Source organism: Sceloporus occidentalis, unplaced genomic scaffold (assembly GCF_023333645.1).
Source record: "Sceloporus occidentalis isolate IW3139 unplaced genomic scaffold, rSceOcc1.0.p SCAF_9, whole genome shotgun sequence".
Lineage (NCBI taxonomy): Eukaryota > Metazoa > Chordata > Lepidosauria > Squamata > Phrynosomatidae > Sceloporus > Sceloporus occidentalis.
Genome location: NW_028316989.1, coordinates 33,392,535 through 33,398,714, shown reverse-complemented (window position 1 = coordinate 33,398,714; position 6,180 = coordinate 33,392,535).

Below are 6,180 nucleotides of genomic sequence, written 5' to 3'. Positions count from 1 at the left end.
TTTTGGACAACGCCACCGTACGTGAAACCAAGTCCCACGAGCAATTTGACATTTCCTGAGCGAATCAGAATTTTTCTGGTATATCTTGGCCAGTCTCCTTGGGCTCAAAGACCACCGTTGCTCCATCTTCCAGTAATTTTCTCATAGGCTCTGTGCTTGGTGCTTGTGTGTCTTTGTATTGTTTTATTTTGCAGACTGTGCGATCATTGGTAAGTATCCCTGGGAAATAAGTTAACACCAAATGATTGGTGTTCAGGTTGGTGCAAGAGTTTTGGTGGGTCACACAGAGAAATCCAAATGCCCTTGTCTGTTCCATTCATTAACTTTGGCTGTAACATCCTCAACCTCATCACAGTATAGTTGCCCTTAATATGGTAATTGGTGGTTTCTACTTTTACTCAATGGGAAGGAGTGTGACAAAGATAAGGGAGGCCATGTCCATTTCAACTGGCATCGTAGCCCCATGGAAGGAAACAGGAACCAGGCATCAGAAGGAGGAAGAGAATCGGCTTGGCACTTGTTAAAGGAGAATCCAATGGGATAAAGAGAGAAGGGAGGCCATGCCCATTTCAACCACCATCCAAGGCCCATGGAAGGAAACAGGACCCAGGCATCAGAAGGAGAAAGAGAATCAGCTTGGCACTTGTTAAAGGAGAATTCAATGGGACAAAGAGAGAAGGGAGGCCATGTCCATCTCAACCACCAGCCTAGCCTCATGGAAGCAATTGGGTAGGAGCCAGCAGAGGAGGAAGAGAATCAGCTTGGCACTTGTTAAAGGACAATCCAATGGGACAAAGAGAGAAGGGAAGCCATGTTAATCTCAACCATCATCCTAACCTCATAGAAGGAAATGGGAAGGAACCAGCAGAAATAGGAAAGGAAGCAACTTGGCACTTTTTATGGAGAATCCAATGGGACATAGCGAGAAGGGAAACCATTTCCATCTCAACTGGAGCCCTAGCCCCAGGGAAGGAAACAAAGCAGCCAGCAGAAGGAGAAAGGGAAGCAGCTTGGCAGTTTGTAAAGGAGAATCTAATGGAAAAAAGAGAGAAGGGAGGCCATGTCCATCTCAACCACCATCCAAGGCCCATGGAAGGAAAAAGGACCCAGGCATCAGAAGGAGGAAGAGAATCAGCTTGGCACTTGTTAAAGGGGAATCCAATGGGACAAAGAGAGAAGGGAGGCCATGTCCATCTCAACCACCAGCCTAGCCTCATGGAAGCAAACGGGAAGGAGCCAGCAGCGGAGGAAGAGAATCAGCTTGGCACTTGTTAAAGGACAATCCAATGGGACAAAGAGAGAAGGGAAGCCATGTTCATCTCAACCATCATCCTAACCTCATAGAAGGAAACGGGAAGGAACCAGCAGAAATAGGAAAGGAAGCAACTTGGCACTTTTTATGGAGAATCCAATGGGACATAGCGAGAAGGGAAACCATTTCCATCTCAACTGGAGCCCTAGCCACAGGGAAGGAAACAGAAAGCAGCCAGCAGAAGGAGAAAGGGAAGCAGCTTGGCACTTTGTAAAGGAGAATCTAATGGAACAAAGAGAGAAGGGAGGCCATGTCCATCTCAACTACCATCCAAGGCCCATGGAAGGAAAAAGGACCCAGGCATCAGAAGGAGGAAGAGAATCAGTTTGGCACTTGTTAAAGGGGAATCCAATGGGACAAAGAGAGAAGGGAGGCCATGTCCATCTCAACCACCATCCAAGGCCCATGGAAGGAAAAAGGACCCAGGCATCAGAAGGAGGAAGAGAATCAGCTTGGCACTTGTTAAAGGGGAATCCAATGGGACAAAGAGAGAAGGGAGGCCATGTCCATCTCAACCACCAGCCTAGACTCATGGAATCAAACGGGAAGGAGCCAGCAGCGGAGGAAGAGAATCAGCTTGGCACTTGTTAAAGGACAATCCAATTGGACAAAGAGAGAAGGGAAGCCATGTTCATCTCAACCATCATCCTAACCTCATAGAAGGAAATGGGAAGGAACCAGCAGAAATAGGAAAGGAAGCAACTTGGCACTTTTTATGGAGAATCCAATGGGACATAGCGAGAAGGGAAACCATTTCCATCTCAACTGCAGCCCTAGCCCCAGGGAAGGAAACAGAAAGCAGCCAGCAGAAGGAGAAAGGGAAGCAGCTTGGCACTTTGTAAAGGAGAATCTAATGGAACAAAGAGAGAAGGGAGGCCATGTCCATCTCAACCACCATCCAAGGCCCATGGAAGGAAAAAGGACCCAGGCATCAGAAGGAGGAAGAGAATCACCTTGGCACTTGTTAAAGGAGAATCCAATGGGACAAAGAGAGAAGGGAGGCCAAGTCCATCTCAACCACCAGCCTATCCTCATGGAAGCAAACGGGAAGGAGCCAGCAGCGGAGGAAGAGAATCACCTTGGCACTTGTTAAAGGGCAATCCAATGGGACAAAGAGAGAAGGGAAGCCATGTTCATCTCAACCATCATCCTAACCTCATAGAAGGAAACGGGAAGGAACCAGCAGAAATAGGAAAGGAAGCAACTTGGTACTTTTTGTGGAGAATCCAATGGGACATAGCGAGAAGGGAAACCATTTCCATCTCAACTGGAGCCCTAGCCCCAGGGAAGGAAACAGAAAGCAGCCAGCAGAAGGAGAAAGGGAAGCAGCTTGGCAGTTTGTAAAGGAGAATCTAATGGAACAAAGAGAGAAGGAAGGCCATGTCCATCTCAACCACCATCCAAGGCCCATGGAAGGAAAAAGGACCCAGGCATCAGAAGGAGGAAGAGAATCAGCTTAGCACTTGTTAAAGGAGAATCCAATGGGACAAAGAGAGAAGGGAGGCCATGCCGATCTCAACCACCATCCTAGCCTCATGGAAGCAAACAGGAAGGAGCCAGCAGAAACAGGGGGGAAAAATCAGCTTGGCACTTTTTAAAGGAGAATCCAAAGGGACAAAGAGAGAAGGGAGGCCATGTCCGTCTTAAACGCCATCCTAGCACCATGGAAGGAAACAGGAAGCAGGCAACAGAAGTAGGAAGAGAATCACCTTGGCACTTGTTAAAGGAGAATCCAATGGGACAAAGAGAGAAGGGAGGCCAAGTCCATCTCAACCACCAGCCTATCCTCATGGAAGCAAACGGGAAGGAGCCAGCAGAGGAGGAAGAGAATCAGCTTGGCACTTGTTAAAGGACAATCCAATGGGACAAAGAGAGAAGGGAAGCCATGTTCATCTCAACCATCATCCTAACCTCATGGAAGGAAACGGGAAGGAACCAGCAGACATAGGAAAGGAAGCAACTTGGCACTTTTTATGGAGAATCCAATGGGACATAGCGAGAAGGGAAACCATTTCCATCTCAACTGGAGTCCTAGCCCCAGGGAAGGAAACAGAAAGCAGCCAGCAGAAGGAGAAAGGGAAGCAGCTTGGCAGTTTGTAAAGGAGAATCTAATGGAACAAAGAGAGAAGGGAGGCCATGTCCATCTCAACCACCATCCAAGGCCCATGGAAGGAAAAAGGACCCAGGCATCAGAAGGAGGAAGAGAATCAGCTTGGCACTTGTTAAAGGGGAATCCAATGGGACAAAGAGAGAAGGGAGGCCATGTCCATCTCAACCACCAGCCTAGCCTCATGGAAGCAAATGGGAAGGAGCCAGCAGTGGAGGAAGAGAATCAGCTTGGCACTTGTTAAAGGACAATCCAATGGGACAAAGAGAGAAGGGAAGCCATGTTCATCTCAACCATCATCCTAACCTCATAGAAGGAAATGGGAAGGAACCAGCAGAAATAGGAAAGGAAGCAACTTGGCACTTTTTATGGAGAATCCAATGGGACATAGCGAGAAGGGAAACCATTTCCATCTCAACTGCAGCCCTAGCCCCAGGGAAGGAAACAGAAAGCAGCCAGCAGAAGGAGAAAGGGAAGCAGCTTGGCACTTTGTAAAGGAGAATCTAATGGAACAAAGAGAGAAGGGAGGCCATGTCCATCTCATCTGCCATCCTAGCCTCACGGAAGGAAAAGGGAAGCCGCCAGAAGAAGGAGGAAGGGAAGCATCTGGCCTCAAGGTAATAGGTTTCCATTTTCCTCTTCCCTTCTTAAAATACTATTGACTAATGAATGTACGTCAGAAACCATCCACCGGTATACCAATGTATAAGGCGGGATGTTTGAAAAGCAATGTAATACAGTATTCCTACTGAGAATTACACACTTAGAAGACAAGGTATTTCTATAAACTTGCATACAGATTGCTTTTCAAAGGTGTGTATGTCTGTATTTGGAGGGGTTTTATTTAGATTAATGCTTTTTTTTAAATTTGCAAAGATACATCAAACCTACATGTAAAATGTCCTTATATGGTCCTTATATGGAATAGAGAAGTACACATCGGTGCTCTTTCTCAACATTTGGGGGAATTTATTTAGCATATTTAGTAAATATATTTCAGGCCTGATTTCGTATTTTATCTGCGACATCGTCTCAGGGGCGATATGGACTTGCTTCCAGTATTTTTTCAGTTTTGGACAACGCCACCGTACGTGAAACCAAGTCCCACGAGCAATTTGACATTTCCTGAGCGAATCAGAATTTTTCTGGTATATCTTGGCCAGTCTCCTTGGGCTCAAAGACCACCGTTGCTCCATCTTCCAGTAATTTTCTCATAGGCTCTGTGCTTGGTGCTTGTGTGTCTTTGTATTGTTTTATTTTGCAGACTGTGCGATCATTGGTAAGTATCCCTGGGAAATAAGTTAACACCAAATGATTGGTGTTCAGGTTGGTGCAAGAGTTTTGGTGGGTCACACAGAGAAATCCAAATGCCCTTGTCTGTTCCATTCATTAACTTTGGCTGTAACATCCTCAACCTCATCACAGTATAGTTGCCCTTAATATGGTAATTGGTGGTTTCTACTTTTACTCAATGGGAAGGAGTGTGACAAAGATAAGGGAGGCCATGTCCATTTCAACTGGCATCCTAGCCCCATGGAAGGAAACAGGAACCAGGCATAAGAAGGAGGAAGAGAATCGGCTTGGCACTTGTTAAAGGAGAATCCAATGGGATAAAGAGATAAGGGAGGCCATGCCCATTTCAACCACCATCCAAGGCCCATGGAAAGAAACAGGACCCAGGCATCAGAAGGAGAAAGAGAATCAGCTTGGCACGTGTTAAAGGAGAATTCAATGGGACAAAGAGAGAAGGGAGGCCATGTCCATCTCAACCACCAGCCTAGCCTCATGGAAGCAATTGGGTAGGAGCCAGCAGAGGAGGAAGAGAATCAGCTTGGCACTTGTTAAAGGACAATCCAATGGGACAAAGAGAGAAGGGAAGCCATGTTCATCTCAACCATCATCCTAACCTCATAGAAGGAAACGGGAAGGAACCAGCAGAAATAGGAAAGGAAGCAACTTGGCACTTTTTATGGAGAATCCAATGGGACATAGCGAGAAGGGAAACCATTTCCATCTCAACTGGAGCCCTAGCCCCAGGGAAGGAAACAAAGCAGCCAGCAGAAGGAGAAAGGGAAGCAGCTTGGCAGTTTGTAAAGGAGAATCTAATGGAAAAAAGAGAGAAGGGAGGCCATGTCCATCTCAACCACCATCCAAGGCCCATGGAAGGAAAAAGGACCCAGGCATCAGAAGGAGGAAGAGAATCAGCTTGGCACTTGTTAAAGGGGAATCCAATGGGACAAAGAGAGAAGGGAGGCCATGTCCATCTCAACCACCAGCCTAGCCTCATGGAAGCAAACGGGAAGGAGCCAGCAGCGGAGGAAGAGAATCAGCTTGGCACTTGTTAAAGGACAATCCAATGGGACAAAGAGAGAAGGGAAGCCTTGTTCATCTCAACCATCATCCTAACCTCATAGAAGGAAACGGGAAGGAACCAGCAGAAATAGGAAAGGAAGCAACTTGGCACTTTTTATGGAGAATCCAATGGGACATAGCGAGAAGGGAAACCATTTCCATCTCAACTGGAGCCCTAGCCACAGGGAAGGAAACAGAAAGCAGCCAGCAGAAGGAGAAAGGGAAGCAGCTTGGCACTTTGTAAAGGAGAATCTAATGGAACAAAGAGAGAAGGGAGGCCATGTCCATCTCAACTACCATCCAAGGCCCATGGAAGGAAAAAGGACCCAGGCATCAGAAGGAGGAAGAGAATCAGTTTGGCACTTGTTAAAGGGGAATCCAATGGGACAAAGAGAGAAGGGAGGCCATG